General features: G+C 41.7%; 1 long non-coding RNA gene and 1 pseudogene across 1 annotated transcript in view; one reads left to right on the top strand and one right to left on the bottom strand.

Moving 5' to 3' along the window:
• Positions 1–23,212, bottom strand: part of LOC132217033 (uncharacterized) — a 238,102-nt gene that overhangs the window by 123,669 nt on the left and 91,221 nt on the right. The window lies entirely within an intron of this gene.
• Positions 1,085–5,643, top strand: LOC132217028 (jun dimerization protein 2-like; annotated as a pseudogene).

Below are 23,212 nucleotides of genomic sequence, written 5' to 3'. Positions count from 1 at the left end.
TATAAAGATTTAGCCCTAGCTCATTTGGCCCAGTAGATAGAGCGTTGGCCTGTGGACTGAAGAGGCCCAGGTTCAATTCTGGTCAAGGGCACATGCCCAAGTTTTGGGCTCAATCCTTGGTTAGGGGCATGCAGGAGGCAGCTGATCAATGATTCCTTCTCATCATTGGTGTTTCTACCTCTCCCTCTCCCTCTCTGAAATCAATAAAAATATTTTTTAAAAAAGATTTAAACATTACAAATAAGACCCTTCACCACTATCCTTATACCCATTGTCCTTCCCAAAGGATAGTTATCTGTTTAGTATTTATCCTTCCTGAGAATTTTTCTGTTTTTATACATGTATGTCTCTGCAGAAATTATAAAAAGGGGATAATTGTAATAACTATCTCATAATTTTGTGAAAGGGTCAAATAAGAGAAAGTGTTTGAAATCATGCATGTCATAAATAGATACTCACTGAATTTTAGTCATTGTTATATTCATCATTGTCATTAGTATTATTTGTTGAAAGAAAACTATTTCTGAAGACCTTACTCAACATCAGGCAAGATATGTAATTGAAGTTGAGAGTAATGAATTAAGAAAATTTCTATCATTTATTTCTTAGGGAACATGAAATAATCTTGGGATTTGGTGGGGAAAGTAGTGTGTGTAATGTGTAGGAAGGACCTTATTCAGACTGGCATCCTTTTAACTACTTATAATATCTAATATTAAAAAAGAATATTTACAAAACACTTCTGAAGAAAAAGTATGAAAAGACAAACAGCATTAGGTTTGAAAAAAATGGATAACTACATATGCATATAGATAGAGACACCTTAGAGTTACTGATTTAAAATGCTGTACTTGCCGAAACCGGTTTGGCTCAGTGGATAGAGTGTCGGCCTGCGGACTGAAAGGTCCCAGGTTCGATTCCGGTCAAGGGCATGTACCTGGGTTGCGGGCACATCCCCAGTAGGAGATGTGCAGGAGGCAGCTGATCGATGTTTCTCTCTCATCAATGTTTCTAACTCTCTATCTCTCTCCCTTCCTCTCTGTAAAAAATCAATAAAATATATTTTAAAAAAATAAAATAAAATGCTGTACTGAATACTATGCTTCTTTCTAATACATTTGAAAACCTAAACAAAATTATTTTGTAGGAAGATAAAAATTACCAGTGTTGACTCAGAAAATCATAACTCTAGAAAGACTCTCTTACAAACACAGGAAAAATAGAAATTTTACATAAAAACTGTAGCTATTAATTGCCAAAGCACCAAACCCAATTTTTTTTTTCAGGCAAAACGTTACCAAGTGGTCAAGGAATTTTTATATAGAAGTAGACATGTCGTAACAAACGTTAACAATCTTGATGTTAGAAGTGCTTTGGAAGGATACAAAAAAGGAAGCCATTTTTTAGTATCACCCATGAAGTTGTTGCATGCAAACTAAAGAAATTAGCTAATTGTGTGTATCAAAAGAATAACAAATAAACCTAATTGGGATAGTAGTTAAGAAGGATGCCCAATGGCCAGTTCCAGCTAATAAATACTGTGAGGAAAGTCAGGCCCCATTTGCCAGCTCTTCTGACTTCAAGAGCACCCAGAAATCTATATATATTTAAGTGTGTGATGGCTCTTGATTTTTAAATAGCAGCTCAGATTTAAAATAAAATAAACCATGGGGGCCAACAAAGATATATAAACTCTGCAAGTGGCCCATGGGTTACTTTTCTGGGCACTAGAGCAGTGAGTGTGCTAAAGGCTTGCAAGAGGAGTTTTTAAATGCCTTGCCACGAAGGAAATTTAAGGAGAAAGTACAACATAAAATAATTTACCTGGAATTTCTTAGATGTGAACAGTGGTTAAAAATACACAGATAAAGTAGCTAACCTCTAAGTGTAAATTCTTTTTAAAAAAACAGACTTGATTCAGCCTCAATATTTTCTGCATTTTAAAAATTTATTCTAAGCATTATGTCAATTACATAGAATATACCTTCATGTGCAACTTAACTGACGGGGATGTGTTCTTAGAAATGAATCAGACAATTTTATTGTTATGCAAATATAAGTTCTACTTACACAAACCTGAATGGTATTGCATATCACACATCTGGCTACATGGCATACCACTGTTGTATATGCAGTTAGTTTTGACTGAAACATTATTATTATTTTATGTTTTATATACCTTTCCTAAGTTATATATGTATACACACACAACTGAAAAAAATAGAGAGATAAACTCTCAAGAGAAAAAATAACCAGACCATCACAATTTTGCACTAGCAACAAATGTGTCACTGGAATTATGTATTGTGTTCTAGACCAAGGGTCAGCAAACTTTCCATAAAGGGCCAGATAGTATACATTTTAGCTGTTGTGGGCCATAATTTTGAAATTAAAAATAAATGTCCCATAGGTTAGCTTTGTTTAGATTTAACATAGTGTTTTGAGATGGACCTTTCTTTCCTGTGCCTCAATTTTCATGCTCATCAAGCAGCTTCCTACATTGTATGGATATCATTCTGTGAAAGGAAAATCACATTTTCAAAGTATAGGTCTGCCTTTCATTCCCTGCTACCTCTTCTTAGATACCATGTTAAAGGGTTTTGTTTGTTTTAATATTGAGTTACTTTATTTGCAGACATATTTTATAATCAATTTGAGAAAAGTAGAGAAAATATCTGCAAATGGAGAATTATTAGACACTACTTCATCCTAAAGTTTTACATTACTACCAAAATGAGAATTTCTAAATGAAATTTCATATTCTTTGTTGGTATATTTTAAGTCATTTATTTAGTTCCTCATTTAAAATTACAGAGGTAATGAATGCATTTGTACCCAAAACAATGAAATAATGACAATAAAAAAAAATTTTTAAATATATTTTATTGATTTTTTACAGAGAGGAGAGGAGAGGAGAGGGAGAGAGAGTTAGAAACATGAGAGAGAAACATGGGTCAGCTGCCTCCTGCACAACCCCCACTTGGGATGTGCCCACAACCAAGGCACATGCCCCTGATGGGAATCGAACCTGGGACCTTTTAGTCCACAGGCCGATGCTCTATCCACTGAGCCAAGCTGGTTAGGGCTGACAACAAAATTTTTAAAATAAATATCTCCATCCCTTCCACTCTTCCCCTCTGTGCATTTCCTTTGAGTAATGTTTAAACCTTGTGTATATCCCCCATGTATCTCTTTGTATTTAAACATTAACAAGCAAATTACTTTAGTATATTTTTGCAAAAAATGATATGTTATATATTTATCTATAATTTACTTTTTTAACATTCTCCTGTACATTTTGGATTTTCCTTCAAGGCAATCCATGATTTAATGATTACAGTATATTTCACAGTATGCTTGTACCAATACCTAGTCTATTCTCCAATTGTGATGTTTCAGTTTGCTTCCTCTTTGTAATTTAAAAGCAGTGCTGCAATAAACATTCTTATAATTTTGTCTATTTTATTTTTATAAAATAGGTTTCCCAAAGCATTTCCAGGGTTTTCTGTTTCCTAGGAAGGCCTTGCTTATAGAAAATTTTAGAGGGCAAGTGGATAAAGGAAAAGTGTGTAGTTTTTCATGTGTGCTTATGTGGGTGTGTATACACACATATAGATTTAACATTTTAATCCATCTGGAATTAATTATTGTATATGGTATGACACAGGATGTCAGCTGTATATTCATAAATAAAGCCAATTACTTCAGAACCAATTATTAAACTATTCATCTTTCTCCTACTAAATTAAAATATTATTTATCATATATTAAATGCTCATCTTCAGATCTATTTCTGTGCTGTATTTTCCAGCAATCTTTGAATTACAATTTTCAGTAACTTATTACTTGGAAATAAAGAGCTATATTATTAATATGCAGTTTTGATTTGTAAATAAAAAACATGTTTCTTCATTAGAAATTTAAAATTATTTTACCCACTTTCAATAAAAGACTCATTGGTATTATATTTGGACTATTATTCATTTTAAATACAGAGTATCTTAAAATGGACTCACAGTTGACATTGAGTAGATATTCATTAAAACACTTGTGTTCTGAAATTTCTTGAAGAACTCTCCATTCTTACTTTCTAATCCTATATAATAAAAGCCCAGTGACTGAAACAGCAGAACGACCAGAGACCAGAACCACCAGGCCCCTCAACTGGGCTGGCCCCGCCCCCCAGCAAGCAGTTAGAGGCATCAGGCAGGCAAGTGAGTGCTTAGGGGCCATCAGGCAGGCAGAGCCCTGAGATCAATCGCCTCAAAGAGGGAGACAAAGGCTCCTGCCACAGCCTGCTGGAGGGATGCTCGGAGGCTGCGATGGGAGGTGCTGGCGTCAGGCAGCTCCTGAGCAGCTCAGCACTTGCAGCCTGGCCCAGGCCTGGGGTCGCAGACTCTGCCCTTGGCTTCTGCAAGTCTGGACTGCCACTCCTCCTGCCATGATGCCTGGGCAGATCCCGGACCCTTCCATGACTGCGGGCTCTCTGCTAGGGCTTGGCCCCCTGACCGGACTCCCCAGTTTGGCCCTGACTGCAGAGGAGCTGAAATACGCTGACATCTACAACATTGGGGCCATGACCGCCCCTTTGCACTTCCTGGAGGTGAAACTGGGCAAGAGCAACCTGTGAAAACTGAGCTAGACTAGGAAGAGGAGCAGAGGAAAAGGCGCCAGGAATAGAACAAAGTGACGGCAGCCTGATGCTGGAACAAGGAGTGGAGGGAGTTTCTACAGCGGGAATATGAGTGGCTGGAACTCATGAATGCGGAGCTGAAAACCCAGATGGAGGAGCTGAAGCAGGAGTAGCAGCAGTTCATCCTGATGCTCAACTGACATCGCTCCACCTGCATTGTCAGGACCGACAGCATTAAGGCCCCGGACTCAGAGGCAATCCACTGCTGGAGCAGCTGGAGAAGAAGTGACCATGGGCTGGGAGGAGGAAGAGGAGGAAGAGGAGGAGAAGGACATGAGGAGAGGGAGGAGGAGGAGAGTCCCAGAGGGCTCTTCCTTGCTGCATGAAAAACTCTTCAATGAGGCTCAGCACAGCCAGCATTGGCGGGGCTTTTTTGTGAAACTCAGATCAGCCACACCAGGGGAAGAAACCCAGACTGATGAAACCCAGGACCAAGCGCTGAGACCAAAGTAGTCCTGAGGAGGGGGCCTGTTCTGCCTGAGGCCAGGCTTGCAGGAGGCAGGACAGAGGCCCTGGCAGAGAGAGATGCCCAACCAGGCAGCTGTGTGCACTTCTCCAGCCTCTCCATTAGGGCATCACCCAAAGGACCTCTGAGCAGCCAGGAAAAGCCATGAGTTGCAACCAAAATTAGGCTGAGTATGGAACTTAGAGTGAAACTGCAATCTGCCTGCCCCCAGCCCTGACCCTGACCGTGACCCTGATCCTGATGCAAGGTTGGAGAAAGGCACAGTGCCAAGCCCTGCTGTACCTACTCACTGTGGTCCAGCTTAGTCCTGCCCAGAGTGGCAGCCTGGGCACAGCCTTGCTGGCCCTGCTGGAGTTGCTGTGGGCATGAGGCATGGGCATCCTTTCAAAGCACATACTCACTGAATGTTTACAGACTGGCTGTCCTGGCAGGGCTTTCAACTGCACATGTTTTATATATTTTTAAAAATATATATATTTTTTACAAAAAAAAAGATTTTGTACAGGCAATATATAAATGGATTTCTGTAATCACTATATGTGATACAGTATAAATATGCTATGCTTTATTTGTTATGATCAGATATTCATCAGTTAAGGCCATTGGGTGTAACTTCTAAGTATTGTAGTCTCTGGGTGTTGAGGGGGCAGGGGCAGGGGTGTGGTACATTTCCATCCTAGTAAACCCTTCATAGTACTCAGTTCTGTATCACTCAGTAAACATTACTCTTACTTAAAAAAAAAAAAAAAAAAAAAGAGGGAGGCCCAGGCTACCTTGTCAGTGGCCCTGCAGCAGGTGGGCGGGGCCTCCCTCTGTGGGGTGATCGATCTGGGGGCCCCGCCATTGATCGCCCCACAGAGGGAGGCCCAGGTCACCAGCCAGTGACACTGTGGCAGATGTTAGATCTGGCCAGTGTTCACCCCGCAGAGGGAGGCCTAGGCCAGCCAAACGATCACAACCCACACCTATCACCTGCAGAGGGAGGCTACCAGTGGCAGGGAAGGGGGGGGGACAGCACTGCACAGATGGCAAGCAGTGGCAGTGGCAGGGGTGGGGCCAGGTGCCAGAAGCCTGGGGAAGGAAAGCCCTGATAGGCCCTGATCTCAGGCCAGGCCTAGAGACCCTACCTGAGGGGTCCTGGATTGCAAGAGGGTGCAGGGCAGGCTGAGTAAGCCCCCCCCCCCCCCCAGTTCATGAATTTTTGTGCACTGGGCCTCTAGTATCTTTATAATGTAACTAGAGGCCCGGTGCACAAAAATTTGTGCACTGGCTGAGGGGGAGCGGTTTGTCCCTCAGCCCCACTTGTGCCCTCTCACAATCTGGGACCCCTCGGGAGATAACAACCTGCAGGCTTAGGCCCACTCCCGGGTGGCAGAGGGCAAGCCCAATCCCTAGGTGCCTGCCCCGCAGCTCCTGGTCGGGCTCAGAGCAAGGCCGATTGGGGAGTTGGGGCGCCGCCCCCTGTCATGCACAGAGCAGGGCGGATCAGGAGGTTGTGATGCCACCCTCAGTCACGCTCAAGGTAGGGCCAATTGGGAGGTTGGGGAGCCGCCCCCTGTCACTCTCAGGGCAGGGCCAATGGGGAGGTTGCGGCTCCACCCTGTCACACACAGAGCAGGACCCATGGGGGCGGGGGGAACTCCCCCCGTCACACTCAGGGCAGGGCCAATGGGGAGGTTGCGGCTCCACCCCGTCACACACACAAAGCAGGGCCCATGCAGGGGTTGGGGCACCACACCCTGTCACACACAGAGCAGGGCCGATCAGGGCGTTGGGGAGCTCCCCCCTATCAGGCACAGAGCATGGCCAATCGGGGTTGGGGCGCCGTCCCCTTTCACGAACAGAGCAGAGCAGGTAGGGAGGTTGTGGCCCCACCCCCTGTCACACACAGAGCCACAGGACAATCAGGGGGTTTGGGCGCTGCCCCCCTATCACGCTGCTCCAGGGGCCAGGAGGCCTCGTGGCTCCGCCGATCCCAGTGCTAGGAGGCCTCGCGGGTCCACTTGACACAGGGGCAGTGAGGCCTCACTGCTCAGCTGATCCCAGTGCTAAGAGGCCTCGCTGCTCCGTTGATCCCGGATTCGGGAGGCCTCGGGGCTCCACTGATCCCGGTACTGGGAGGCCTCACAGCTCCGCTTGACACAGGGGCAGTGAGGCCTCACTGCTCAGCTGATCCCAGTGCTAAGAGGCCTCGCTGCTCCGCTGATCACGGTGCTGGGAGGCCTCACGGCTCCGCTGATCCCGGTGCTGGGAGGCATATTACCATTTTACTCTATAGGATAGAGGCCTGGTGCACAGGTGGGGGCCAGCTGGTTTGCCCTAAAGGGTGTCCTGGATCAGGGTGGGGGTCCCGCTTGGGTGCCTGGCCAGCCTGGGTGAGGGGGTGATGGCTGTTTGCAGCTGGTCACACCCCCTTCAGGGTGGGGGTCCCCACTGGGGTGCCTGGCCAGCCTGGGTGAGGGGGTGATGGCTGTTTGCAGCTGGTCACACCCCCTTCAGGGTGGGGGTCCCCACTGGGGTGCCTGGCCAGTCTGGGTGAGGGGCTGAGGGCCGTTTTCAGGCTGGCGGGTGACTGAAGCTCCCAGCCTCTCCTTTTTTTCTTTTTTTTTTTATTCTGGGATTTATTTACCTTCTATGGCTGTCACTGGAGCTGAGAGCCGGCTTTAGCTCAGACCTCGGCTGCTGAAAGCAGGTTTCTGGACTTTGTTTACCTTCTGTATTTGAAATTTTGTTGGGACTCCAGCTCTGAGATCCCGGCTGACTGAAAGCAGGTTTCTGGGGTTTTGTTTAGCTTCTATATTTGTAACAATGTTTCTTAGACTGCAAGCTCAGAGCCCAGCAGCGGCAGGCAGGGAACGTTGGCTTCCTCCGTCACTGGAACAAGCAAGCCTCCTGTTCTCGTAAGTTGCCTGGCTGCCGGCCGCTATCTTGGTTGGCAGTTAATTTGCATATCTCCCTGATTAGCCAATGGGAAGGGTAGAGAAGTTATGGATAATTACTATGTTTCTCTTTTATTAGATAAGATGCTTTATAATACTTAAAATATGCCACCCTGGCCAGTTTGGCTCAGTGGTTGGAGTGTCAACCCATGCACAAAAGGGTCATGGGTTCAATTCCCAGTCAAGTGTACATACCTCAGTTATGGGTTTGCTCTCTGCCCCCAGTTGGGGCATGTGTGGGAGGCAACCAATCGATGTGTCTCTCTCTCCTTCCCCTCCTCCTTCCTTCCCTCCCACTTTCTCTGAAAAGCAATGGAAAAAATATCCTCGGGTGAGGATTAATAACAAAAAATGTTAGTAAATTCTGAGAATTTAATATCTCTTATTAGAGTATGTAGATATATGAAAGCCTAATATGAAAGTGTCCCCTTGTGAGTTTGACCAACTGGGAGTTTAATTGCTCCCTATGACATGTGCTGACCACCAGGGGACAGTGCAGAAGGAAGGAAGGCCCCGGCTGGCAGCTGGCAGCTGCTAGGGACCCTACCCATGCACAAATTTTGTACACTGGGCCTCTAGTTGATTATAAAGTGATAGATTCCTTTGATATTTTGTAATCTGAAGATTTAATCATATATTCATGTTACAGTATTTAAACCTATTTAACTTTCTTGCCTTCATGTTGTAGACCTGATGACAGTTGTTATTGTGCAGGACAATTTTTTACCATTTCCCCCCATTTTTACAGACTGAAGGGTTGGTTTTTGAGGTTAATTTTTATCCCTTCTCTTGTTTATATATCATAAGAGAAATGATGTATTGTCTTGGTGAAATGTGTTAAAACACACAAATTACTGCCCCCCCTTTTTATTTGGCCCTGAATTTTTTGTCTTTTCTGGGACAGGCAGGCCATGATTATTTATGCCTAGTCTGCAGGCCCATTCTACAGGCACAGTCCTCTGACTGTATGTATTTCAATATCTAGAGTTTAAATGAAGTATTAAGATGTACATTTTAACTACAGATGCAGGCTCCCTCTTTCCATAAAGCATTACCAACAAAAATGCTCTATTTCTTCATTTGTGCAGAAATCAAGAGGAGAGAATTATGATTAATTATCACCTACAGAAAATTCTACTATAGCCACCTTTTGTACTTTTAATGGACACACATATTGGTTATAGTGGATTGGTCTACTTTTGTTGATATGAGTAGATAAGGGAATTCACTTATAGAATACTGAGTTGCTCAAACAAAATCTTAGAGTTCTAAGGAATAATACTTTAGCCCTGACTGGTTTGGCTCAGTGGATAGAGCGTCGGCCTGCAGACTGGAGGAATAATACTTTAAGTGATGGCAAAGAACTTGTGTGGTGAGGTCACCACTGCAGCTGCTGATGACAGAATCCGCAGCTTATGCTACTGACATCATAGGTGTTGGACTCTGAATGTTCCTGCTACTGCTACCCAGGGTTACACAGATTCTGACACCCATATGGAATCCCACAGTCTTTGTTATTTTGTATCATCACCTTGTGGTTCTGAGATGGGTGTGTTTCAGTGCCAAAGCCTAGTTTCCATCCTTATGCATTAACTTCTGGGAAGAGTGGGATGCATTTTTAATCTAGTAAGAATCAACCTCTGCTTCTTAAAGATGGGTGTGTCTAGCGTTTTGGTGATAATTTCCATAGTTGTGGTAAAAATTTATAATCTTACTATCACTATTCCACCTTGGCTTCAAACTATCTGAGAATATTAAGGGAGACAAATTAACATTAAAAGTCAAATCATGGACCATTTTTACCAACTTCTTAACTTTTATTCTACATTGTCATGCAGTTCAAATTTCCTTTGGAAAAAAATATGTCCATGTAGTTCAGGGTATTATAATCAGTTGTATATAGAATCTTAGTGATAAATTGTATTCTCTTATAATCTATAAACTTGAAATTCTTAATTTTTGTAATTTAAAAGAATTTAGATTTGAGAACTTAAGAACTCTTAGATAAGATTAATTTTATCTTAGTTACATTTTTTATTGTTTTACCTTTTTACAAATCTTTAAAAATTTTTTATTTTCTTTATTGTTTAAGGTATTACATATGTGTCCTTATCCCCGCCCACCCCCAACCGCTGCTCCCTCCAGCTCCCTGCTCATGTTCTCCCCCACCCCTCCCCTCCCAGTGTCTGTGTCCATTGGTTATGCTTATATACATGCATACAAGTCCTTTGGTTGATCTCTCCCCTTTCCCCCCACCCTCCCCTGCCTTCCCTCTGAGGTTTGACAGTCTGATCAATGCTTCTCTGTCTCTGTATCTTTCTTAGTTACATTTAACTTTATGAAATTGATTTCATGCTACATAAAATCTTAAGGAACTCGGTTTTTCCTTTTACCATTAGTTTGTCAAGATTCATCCTATTGTTCAATATAATCCATTAATTTTAACTATAATGTTCCATAGTGTAAGCATATAAAAATTCACTCATCCACTTTTTAAAAAAATGTTTTTTATTTATTTCAGTGAGAAGAAGAGAGAGCGAAACATCAATGGTGAGAGAGAATCATCAATTGGCTGCCTCCTACACACTGCCTACTAGGGATCAAGCCTGCAACCTGGGCATGTGCCCTGACTAGGAATCGAATCTTGACTTCCTGGTTCGTGGGTGGACATTCAGCCACTGAGCCACACCAGCCAGGCCCACCCACTTTTTTGAGATTTTAAACACAATCCTTTAATTAGTTGGGATTGTTTCACCCATACCTAGGCAACTACTAATCTACTTTCTGTCTTTATAAATTTACCTATTTTATACATTTAATATAAACACAATCATATATGTTATTTTTTCTATCTGGCTTCTTTCACATAACATGTTTTCAAGATTCATCTTATGCTGCAGAATGTGTCAATCCTTCCTTCTTTTAATGGCTGAATAATATCCTGTTGTATAACAATACCACATTTAACTTATCCATCCCTTAGTTGCTGGACATCTATGTTTTCCTATTTTGGGCTATGATTAATAATGCTACTATGAAGCCCTGGCTGGGTAGCTCTGTTGGTTAGAGTGTCATCCCAATACACTGTGAGTTCCATTCTGGGTCAGGGCACATATAAGAATCAACCAATGAATGCATAAATAAGTGGAACAACAAATCAATGTTTCTCTCTCTCAAATCAATCGATCAATTTTAAAATCTATGAATATTCATGGGAATTTTTTGTGGATATTTATTTTTATTTCTCTTGGTTATATATGAGTAGAATTGTTAGGTTATATGGTTATATGTCTAAGAGTTTGTGGATCTCCCAGATTGTTTTCCAAAGTAGCTGAACCATTTTATATTTCCACCAGCAGTGTATGAGGATTCAGATTTCTTCACATCCTTGCCAACACTTGTTATTTTGTCTTTTTTTTGCAACCATCTTAATGGGTATGAAATGGTATCTCATTATGGTTTTGACTTGCATTTCCCCAGTGACTAGTGATGTTGAGCATGTGCTTATTGACCATTTATATACCTTCTTTATAGAAATGTCTATTCAGATACTTTGCCCATTTTAAGACTGGTTTATTTGTCTTTTACAAATGAATTGTGTTAGTTATATAATTCTGTCTCTGATGAAAGTCTCTTATTGGACATGTGATTTACAAAAGTTTTATCTCATTCTGTGGGATGTCTTTTCATTTTCTTCATATTGTCTTTGAAGTACAAACATTTTTTTAATTTTATTTTCAACTTTGGTAAAGCCCAATTCATCTATCTTTTCTTTTATTACTTGTGCTTTCGGTGTCATATCTAAGAAACCATTGCCTAACTCAAGTTCTCAAAGATTCACAGTCATGTTTTCTTTTAGGTGTGTTATACTTTTTAACTCATATTTAGACTAGGGGCCTGGTGCATGAAGATTCGTGCACTGGGGGTGGGTCCCTCAGCCCGACTTGCACCCTCTCCAATATGGGAGCCCTCAGGGGAGCCCTCTCCAATCTGGGAGTTTCTGTCTGTCTTTGCAATCATATGAGTGAATTGTCTGAGACCCCCAACCCAGTTTGGTTTGTTGCTCACAGAATAATAGAGGCATTTTGTTTTCCTTTGCTTCATTGGTGGAGATTTCCTGGAAGTTTTAGGATCTCTTCCCTTTAATTTTTCCTAGACACTCTGATTTTACTTATGTCTCTCACCTTTGCTTTCCCTCCATCCCCTACTGCAACAGTAACTTGCTCCAGGCTCACTTTTCTCTAGTAACTAGGAGATCCGTCTGCCACCAGAACTATGATTCCCAGCATTCCTGGTGCTCCCCATGCTCTGAGCTTCCACTTCCGGTCCTGTGGCTGCCACCAGAACTACTATTCCCAGAATTCCTGATGCTCTCCATGCTCTTGGTTTTCCCTTCCTGCTCTGTCTCCATCCCACAGCCTCCCACTCTGCCAAGTCCTCCAAGCTGCCAGCTCTCCCACTCTGATCTCTGCCTGGTGCCTGTATATGCAAATTAACCTGCCATCTTTGTTGGGTTCATTTGCATACACACTCCTGATTGGCTGGTAAGTGTGGCAGAGGGATGGCCAATTTACATGTTTTTCTTTTATTATATAGGATATATGATAAACTTTTAGTTACTTTATGGTGTGAAGTAAAGGTACAACTTTATTCATTTGCATGTGAATATGTTGTCCCAACATGACTTGTTGAAAGGCTGTTACTTCCCCCATTGAATTGATTTGATATCCTACTGGAAAATCAGTTTATTGTAAATCTAAGAGTTTATTTTTGAATTTTCAGTTCTATTTCACTGATCTTTATGTCTATTCTTATATCATTACCACACTATCTAGTGTAATAAATTTTTGGATATAAGAAATGTGGCCCTAGCCGGTTTGGCTCAGCCTATGGACTAAAGGGTCCCCAGTTCGATTCCAGCCAAGGGCACATGTCTAGGTTGCGGGCTTGATTCCCCCCCAGTAGGGGACATGCAGGAGGCAGCCAATCAATAATTCTCTCTCATCATTGATGTTTCTATGTATCTCTCTCCCTTCTTCTCTGAAATATATATATATTTCATTTTGATGAAAGGTGAATCCTTCATCTTTGTCCTTTTTCAAGATTTTTTTTTTTTTTTTTTTTTTAGCTATTCTAGGTTCTTTGTATTCCCATATGAATTTTCAGGTCAGCTTGTCAATTTACCAAGGAGACTAGGTGGGATTTTTAAGAGATTGCATTGGGAAATAGTGCCACTTTCACCATATTAAGCATTCTGACCAGTGGAGATGGAATGTCTTTCCTTTCATTTAGAACTACTTTAATTTCTTTCAACAATGCTTTGTAGTTAGAAGAGTATAAGTTTTGCACTTATTTTGTTGAATTTATTCCTAAATATTTTTTATGTAATTGTAAATGGAATTTTTATTTTTACTTTCCATTTTAATTGTTCATTGCAACTGTATGGAAATAGAATTGATTTTTGTATCTTGGTCATGCATCCTGAAACCTTAAAGAAGTAATTTATCTAGTTTTTTACTAGATTCCTTAGGGTTATCTATATACAAGACCATGTCATCATCAAACAGTTTTCCTTTTAATCTCCAAATCTTTTTATTTCACTTTCTCTTACCTAATTGCTGTGCCTAGAACCTCTGGTCAAATGGAATTGGTGGATAGATATCCTCAAGTTGTTTTTGATTTTAAGAGAAAAGCATTCAATCTTTTGGAATTAAATATTATGTTATCTGTGGAGTGTTTATAGATGAACTCAATCAGGCTGAGAAAATTTCCTTCTATTCTTGTTTTTTTTTAAGTGTGTTTACTATGAAAGGGAAGTGGATTGTGTCAGATACTTTTTCTGCATCTATTGAGATGATCAGGAGGTTTTTGTCCTTTATGTATATGGTGTATTATGTTAATTTATTTTTGAATGTTAGATCAACCTGCCATTCTTGGTATAAATCCTACTTGGTCATGGCACATGATTCTTTTATATACTGCTGGATTTGGCTTCACAGTTTTTTTGTTGAGAATTTTTGTATCTATATTTACAGCATAAATGGGTTTGTAGGATTCATTCCCTGTGATGTCTTCTGGTTTGATATTAGGCTAATATTGGATTCAAAGCAAAGTTGTAAGTATTACCTACCCTTCTGTGTTTTTTTAAAGAGTTTCTGAAGAATTGGTATTATCTAAAATGATAGAGTTCACCAGTAAAGGCATCTTGGCCAAATCTTTTTTCTTTAATAATTTTTAATTACAAATTCAATCTCATTATTTTCTTATGGATCTATTCAGATTTTCTATCTCTTCTTTAGTCAGCACTTTATGTCTTTCTAGGAGTTTACTCATTTCATCTCAGTATATTGATATTATATTATATCGGTATATAATTGTTCATAATATTTCTTTATAATTTTTAAATTTTTCTTTAATGTTCAGTTACAATGTCCTCTCTACCATTCCTGATTTTAGTAATTTGAGTCTTTTTTTTCTTATTCAACATAGGTAAAGGTTTCTTAATTTTGTTGACCTTTTATCTATTTGTTAACTTTATTCTTATTTTTGACACTATTACAGATGTCCCCATTTCCCTCTTTCAACAATGCTTTGTAGTTAAAAGAGTAGAAGTTTTGCTCCACCCAGCCCTGCCCCTCCTTCTCTCTAGCCATCACCACACTGCTGTCTGTGTCTATGGGTTATGCATGTACTATCTATTCCTTGTCTAATCCCTAAGCTTCTTTCATCCAGTCCTCACCTCCCCCCTCACCTCTAACAGCTGTCAGTCTGTTCCACATATCCACACCTCTGGTTCTATTTTGCTTGTCAGTTTATTTTGTTCATTAGATTCCACATATAAGTGAGATCATATGGTATTTGGTCTGACAGTAGGATGACAAAGGGATTGTGCAGGTTGTTGTAGGGGTACTCCGTGAAGGCTTATTTCAGTTAGCATAATAATTTCCAGGTCCATCCATGTTGTCACAAAAGGTAAGAGTTCCTTCTCTTTTTTTGTTAGTCCTCACCCAAGGATATTTTTTTTCCATAGATTTTTAGAGATAGTTGAATGATGGGGGAACGGAGGGGGGAACATCGATGTAAGAGACACACATCTCCCTCAAGCACCCCAACCCACCAGATCGAACCCAGGTACATGCCCTTGACTGGGAATCAAACCCTGCACACTTATACCAGGGCAGACACTGGCCAGGGCAAGAATTCCTTCTTTTTTTTAACCACTGCATAGTTTTTCATTGTGTAAATGTACCACAGTTTTTTAATCCACTCATCTACTACTGATCAAAGCATGTTGACCTTTTAAAATAAGCAACTTTTGGCTTTGTTGATTTTGCTATGGTTTTCTTATTCTCAATTTTATTTTCACTCTATTTTTTTTCTATTTCCTTCCTTCTGTTTGCTGTTCTTTTTGCAGTGTTGTAAGGTAGAAATTTAGATTATTAGTTTCAATCTTATTTTTAAATACAGGCATTTTAGTTACTGCTATTAGCTTTAACTGCATTCCACAAATTTGGGTAGGCTGTGTCTTTATTTTCATTTATTCTCAAATTATTTTCTAATTTCCCTTGGAATTTTTTATGACCCATTTATTTAAATTTTACATTTCGCCCCTGTATGTCATAGAAATTCAGAGGCATATCTTTTTTGTTGTTGTTTGTTTGTTTGTTTGTTTTATTTCGAAGTTTTTGGATAAAAATTTTTAACAATATCCAAATTCTTTTATATGTAACAGAGTATTATTAACTACTAGAAGCCTCGTGCACTGAGGGTCCCCAGGTCCTTAAACACTTTGTTGATCTGATCAACCTCTGACTTCCCAGGGAACAGTGGCTTCCCAGGCCTGCAGGGGAGAGCAGGTTGGGGGAACCAGGCCTGCAGGGGAGGGCAGTTGAGCGGGACAAGGCCTGAAGGGGAGGGCAGTTGGGGGCAACCAGGCCTGCAGGGGAGGGCAGTTAGGGGCAACCAGGCTGGCAAGGGAGGGCAGTTAGGGGCAATCGGACCAGCAGGAGAGCAGTTAGGCATCCATCAGGCTGGCAGGGGAGTGGTTAGGGGGTGATCAGGCTGGTAGGCAGAAATAGTTAGGGGCAATCAGGCAGGCAGTCACTGGGATTGGGCCTAAACGGGCAGTTAGACATCCTTCGAGGGGTCCCAGATTGTAGAGGATGCAGGCTGGACTGTGGGACACACCCCCTGCGCGCGAATTTTGTGTATCGGGCCTCTAGTATGCTAATAATATGCTAAGGATGCTCAACCTCTCGCTATGATGTGCACTGACCACCAGGGGGCAAACGCTCCAACTGTAGTGGAGGTCAACACTCAACCACTGAGCCACACACACCAGGCTGTTCAAGTTTTTAACCCATTTTGAGTTAAATTTTGCGTATGGTGTAAGATAGTGGCAGGTTTTTTGTTTTTGTTTTTTTGCATGTTGTCCAATTTTTCCAACACTGTTCTTTTCCCATTGTATATTCTTGGTTCCTTTGATATGGTTGTGGGAGGCAGCGAGTACTGCTTTTACCTATGCTGCCATCTTGATTGGAACCCCCGACCTTTTCTGTTTTTAAATTTCTATTTTTTATTTATTTCTACTATGACCTTAATTATTTTTTCCTCTTTTTACTTTGGGTTCTGTTTGTTCTTTTTTTAGTTCCTCTAGGTATAAAGATAGATTGTTTATTTGGAATATTTTTGGTTTCTTGAGGCTTATATAGCTAGAACTTCCTTCTTAGAACTGCTTTTGCTGCATCCTATAAAGTATGAAAAGTTGTTTTCATTTGTTTCAAGGTAGTTTCTTACTTGCTGTTTTATTTCCTTTTTTTATGCATTTGGTTGTTTAGTAGCATGTTGTTTAGTCTCTACATGTTTGTGTTTTATCTACTTTTCTTCCTATGGTTGATTTCTATTTTCATACCATTGTGGTCAGAAAATATGCTTGATATGATTTCAGTCTTCTTGTGTTTATTGAGGCTTGATTTGTGGTCTAATATGTGATCTATATTGGAAACTATTCCATGTGCACTTGTAAAAAAATGTTTATTCTGCAATTGTGGGATGAAACATTGTATCGATGTCTATTAAGTTGACCTGGTCTAACCTGACATTTTAAGACCATTATTTCTTATTAATGTTCTGTCTGGATGATCTATATAAATGTGAGTCAGGTATTGCAATCCCATACTACAACTGTATTACTATGAATTTCTTTCTTTATGTCTGTCAATAATTGCTTTATAGATTTAGATGCTCCTATGTTGGAAGCATAGAGATATTTACAGTTGTTATGTTCTCTTCTTAGATTGCTTCAATGTTGATTCTTTTATAATTATGTGATATCCGTTTTGTCTTTTTTTTAACATGTTTTGTTTTAAAGTCTATTTTTTCTGATATGAGTATTGCTACTCCAACTTTCTTTTCCTTTCTAATGCATGCATGGAATATGTTTTTTCACTCCTTGATTTTCAGTCTGTATTGTGTCTTTCTATGTGAAGTGGTTCTCTTATAAGCAGTGTATAGGTAGGTCATGTTTCTATTTTATAAAATGTGCACTGACCACCAGGGGGCAAACGCTCCAACTGTAGTGGAGGTCAACACTCAAACACTGAGCCACACACGCCAGGCTGTTCAAGTTTTTAATCCATTTTGAGTTAAAGTTATTTTTAAGTTATTTTTCTTTGAATTACATTTATTGGGAAATAATGGTTAATAAGTCATGATTTGCTGGTTTTCTTTAGTGTTTTGTTTGGGTTCTTTCCTCTTTAGTTGTGTGTCTTTTGAGGTTTTTTATTTGGGATTACCATAAGGTTTATGGGTATTATTCTATATCTTAAAGAAGTCTGTTTTAAACTAATAGGTTTTTAATTTGAATATATCCTATGAGGACAACATTTTTACTACCCAAACCTGTATCTCCTAACTACTTATTATAGTTTGAGTTGAGATTGACACTTTTTTCTTTTGAACTTCATAGTAGCTGTTGAAATGTGAGTCACTGTATTTATTAAATACTAGAGGCCCGGTGCACAAAAATTTGTGCACTTGGGGGGCTCCCTTAGCCCGGCCTATGCCCTCTTGCAGTCTGGGACCACTCGGAGTATGTCCACCTGCTGGTTTAGGCCCGCTCCCTGGGGGATCGGGCCCAGGCTGGCAGTCAGACATCCCTCTGGCAGCCCGGCAGCCCTCGGGGGATGTCCACTTGCCAGCGGGGAGCAGGCCTAAGCTGCTGTCGGACATCCTTAGTGCTGCTGAGGAGGCGGGAGAGGCTCCCACCACCACCGCTGTACTGGCAGCCATCAGCCTGGCTTGTGGCTGAGCAGAGCTCCCCCTGTGGGAATCCATTGACCACCAGGGGGCAGCTTCTGCATTGAGCATCTGCCCCCTGGTGGTCAGTGTGTGTCATAGTGACCAGTCATTCCTAGTCATTCTGCTGTTAGGGTCAATTTGCATATTACCCTTTTATTATATAGGATACAGGCCTGGTGCATGGGTGGGGACTGGCTGGTTTGCCCTGAAGGGTGTCCCGGATCAGGGTGGGGGTCCTGCTGGGGTGCCTGGCCAGCCTGGGTGAGGGGCTGAGGGCCGTTTTCAGGCTGGCCAAGCCCCCCCTGGTGACGGAAGCTCCCAGCCTCTCCTTTTTTTTTTTATTCTGTGATTTATTTACCTTCTATAATTGAAACTTCGTAGCCTTGAGAGAAGCTCAGAGCTGGCCAGGGAGAGCGGGAGGGAAGCTTGGCTTCCTCCATCGCCAGGGGCAACCCACTCCTGCTCTCTCCAGCTCCGTGGCCACGGCTGGCTGAAAGCAGGTATCTGGGGTGTATTTACCTTCTATAATTGAAACTTTGTTGCTTTGAGTGGAGCTCAGAGCCGGTCGCGGCAGCTAGGAAGCTTGGCTTCCTCCATTATTGGGGCAACCAAACCTCCTGCTTGCTCCAGCTCCGTGGCTGCTGGCCACCATCTTGGCTGAGTTAATTTGCATATAGTCGCTCTGATTGGCTGGAGGGCGTGGCTTAATACATAGCAAAGGTATGGTCAATTTGCATGTTTGTCTTTTATTAGTGTATATTTGGCTTTGCCTGTGAGATTTTTCCCTTTTTAGTATTTTTTAAATTTCTGTTATGGCCTTTCCTCCTCTGCTTAACGAAGACCCTTTAACTTTTTTTGTAAAGCTGGTTTAATGGTAATAAACTCTTAATATTTGCTTATCAGGGAAAGTCTTAATCTCTCCTTCAATTCTGAAGGGTAAGTTACAGTTTGTAGGTTCCTTTCTTTTAGCACTTTGAAAATGTCCTGTCACTTTCTGGGTAAGTTGCAACTGAGAAATCAGCTGATAGACTTAATGGATTTTCCTTTGTATGCAACTTGTTTTCCTCTTGCTTCCTTCAAAATTGTCTCTTTATCTTTAACTTTTGCTGTTTTAATTACAATATGTCTTGGTGTGTGTTGTTTTGGATTAATCTTCTTGGTAACTCTCTGTGCTTTCTGGACCTGGATATGTTTCCTTTCACAGGTTAGAAAGTTTCCAGTCATTATTTCTTTAAATAAAGTTTTTGTTCCTTTCTCTCTTTCTTCTCCTTTTGGATTCTCTAAAATGCTAATGTTGATGTTATCCCTTAAATTATCCTCATTTTAAACATTCTTTTTTCCTTCTGCTGTTCTAATTGCTTGATTTCCACTAGTCTGTTTTCTATGTCACTGATTCAGTTTTTTAACTAATTTTCTGTTGATTCCTTCTAATGTATTTTTCATTTAAGTTATTCTATTCTTTATGTCTATTTAGTTATTTATTATACTTCCTCTTTGTTAAAGTTCTCCCTAAGTTTCTCTAGTTTACTGTCAAGATTGGTGAGCATCCTTATGCCTGTTTTGTTTGTTTTTTTGTTTTTGTTTTTTTAATTTTTATCAGGAGAAATACTTATCTCCATTTTCTTAGGATTTCCCCCCCACCCCTTGGAGATGTCCCTTGTTCCTTCATTTGAGAGATATTCTTTTTTTTTTCCTTTTGTTTGGATTTCTATGTTGTTTTTTTAATATTAATTAGAAAAAATAGCCATCTCTTCCCATCTTCAAAAAGTGTCCTATGGCCGGAGCCGGTTTGGCTCAGTGGATAAAGTGTCGGCCTGCGGACTGAAGGGTCCCGGGTTTGATTCCGGTCAAGGGCATGTACCTGGGTTGCGGGCATATCCCCAGTAGGAGATGTGCAGGAGACAGCTGATCGATGTTTCTCTCTCATCGATGTTTCTAACTATCTCCCTTCCTCACTGTAAAGAACCAATAAAATATATTAAAAAAAAAAAAGTGGCCTATGTAGAAATGGCCTCTGTGTAAGCTCTGTGTACTGGGTGATTTTTGCAAGCAGTAGGAACCTAAAGTGTCTGTACTCTGACCTACTAAGCTGGAATGGCTCTAGGTTGGCAGACTAGTTGTGTGTAGTAATGCTCTGTTGATCTTGCTTGCTCCTTTTGTTCATGGCCAAAATGGGTTTGAGTGATGTCTGGGAATGCACTGCACTGACCTTGCAGGTAGGCCAGAGCACCTGTATAGAGCCCTCGCCTACCTTATGGAGGGGGAGGGGGAGGTATATAATGATGGTCCTCTGACCCGGAGAATTCTCACAGTCCCCTGCCGGGAGCCGGAAAAGATTATGTAGTTTAAGCATGATTGTTCGTAGTTAAAGGGATTAATTACCCGCCTGGCACTTAGTTGAGGGGTTTTATTCCCTCCCTAACTTCAGGGGAAAATCCCTACCTGGGGATTCAACCTTTCTCGGAGAGGTGACCTTGGTTAAAACACAGCGCCAAGAAGGTGAGCAAACATATTAAGAACCGTATGCCATATATGCCAGGTCCCTTGAAACAGCAAGGATGGACCGGCTCCCGGCAAATTCCCCCTTTTTTATTTTTTAAAAGCAAGCATTAAAAAGAAAAACCTCAAATGCTCTCTTATATCCATTTTAAGAGTAGGATTGGCGCTTTCCGCTATTACCTGAGTCCTGATCTATCATCCCAGGGAGAGCTTGCCAATCCTGCACTTTCCCAGGGTAGAAAGGCTGCAGCGGGGTTAAGGATAAGGCTCCTTGGGCCTACCTTCTCCCATGCCTTTACATTTACCTTTCCGGCACCTTTCCTTCCTCAGAAAAGCATGGACATACTTCTTGTATAAAACATTCCATCTGACTGGGCGTAACCTTAATTCCTCTGCTAGCAAGCATATGTGTTAAAAGATCAATACAGAGTCTTTTTTCTTTAGACTCAGTATGGCACATCTTCTTAATCTAAAGATCAATACAGAGTCTTCTTTCTTTGGACTCAGTATGGCACATCTTCTCAATCTAAGTTCTGTACTATCCACCTTCTTACCCTACTTATCCTCTATAGGGGGGTCTGTAGCACCCTGGTGGAGTCCTATCCGTCCCGAGTGTGGGGGTTCTCAATGGGGGGGGGGGCTTACCTAGGGGAATCCTTTTCCAGGGGTTCCCAAAGGTGTGGACGGAGTCGGCAAAGACTATCCACCCTATTCCTACGGTGGAGTCCGATCCGTCCCGAGTGTGGGGCGCTTACCTAGGGGTCCCTGTTCGGGCGCCAGAGGCCGAGGTCCAGCCCCAGCGGGTCCAGGGGTCCCCAAAGGTGTGGACGGAGTCGGCGAAAAAGGAATGACATGGAGAAAATGTTCAGTTGATCAGCAGCCTAGCCAGGATCTCTAGCCCGGATCTCCAGAGAGGTTCTGCTTCGGATCTCCAGCGAGGTTCTGTAGCCATGTTCCCTCGCTAGGTTCTCCAGCCAGGTTCTGTCCAGGCTCTCCAGTCAGGTTCAGTGTCCAGGTTCCAGTCAGGTTCTCCTGCCAATCTCTGTAGTCAGGTTCAGTCCAGGATCCCTTGCCATGTTCTCCCGCTAGGCTCTGTCTCTAGGCTCCGAGGCCAGTCCCTCTCCAGGATCCTCTGGCATGCTCTCTCCAGTGAAGTTCTTCTGTCTCTAGAGAATGTTCTGTGTAGGTTCTGTGCCTAGGCTCTGTCTCTCTTGGTCCTGTCTTCCAAGCCCTGTGTTCTCAGTTCTGTCTCTTGCTGTCTTCTGAATTCTGTCTCATGATTTCTGTGTTCTGAGTTCTGAGTGTTTCTGTCTTGTTACAACTGTATTTATACCAGTTGATTCAATCCTATCAATCTCTATTACAAAGGTTAGGGCGTTTCTTATCTCCATTCCAGGGAGAAAAGATTATGTAGTTTAAGCATGATTGTTCGTAGTTAAAGGGATTAATTACCCGCCTGGCACTTAGTTGAGGGGTTTTATTCCCTCCCTAACTTCAGGGGAAAATCCCTACCTGGGGATTCAACCTTTCTCGGAGAGGTGACCTTGGTTAAAACACAGCGCCAAGAAGGTGAGCAAACATATTAAGAACCGTATGCCATATATGCCAGGTCCCTTGAAACAGCAAGGATGGACCGGCTCCCAGCAGTCCCCAGAGAGTTCCTGCAGCTACCTAGCCTTCTCTATTCAGTCTCTGTCTTGTATTGTGTACAAAAAGACATTTTGTGTAGAAGTAACCTCTGTGCTGGCTATGTGTGCCAGGTAGTTTTTGAAAGCTGGTTGGAAGTGGACAGGCACTTAGAACACATTGGTACTGACTTGCATGGGGCTGAAGCAGCTCCTGGCACAGAGGCCAGATGGTGCAATGATACCCTGTTGTTCCTGCTTCCTCCCTTTGTTTGGAGCCAAAACACTTCAGGCATTGTGGCTGGAAATGCACTGTGGTGGTATAACAGGCAGGCCAACACATCGGAACAGAGCTCCTGCCCACCCTGTCAAAGTGGAGAGGGATGTAAACAGTGGCATTCATTGGTGACTTCTGTCTGGAGAGCTTCTGCAGCTTCTGGAGGGCTCCTTTGATTTATGAGCCTTTTCTACTCAGTCTCTTTCTCTTGTTTGTTGTTCAAAAGCTGTTCATTCAGCCTTTTCTTCAATGCCCAGTTCAGAATTTCTGAATTTGTATAGACTATGACAAGAAGAACCCAAAATTATTATTTTAGAACAATAATAGGATAAAAAATAAAATCTATGTAGCAATAGTACATTTCTGAAATTCCCCTACATGTCATCCCTATAGAGTTTCTTTTGAGCAGCTTTA

This window comes from Myotis daubentonii, chromosome 15 (genome assembly GCF_963259705.1).
Source record: "Myotis daubentonii chromosome 15, mMyoDau2.1, whole genome shotgun sequence".
Lineage (NCBI taxonomy): Eukaryota > Metazoa > Chordata > Mammalia > Chiroptera > Vespertilionidae > Myotis > Myotis daubentonii.
This window is presented reverse-complemented; position numbering and strand designations above follow the sequence as displayed.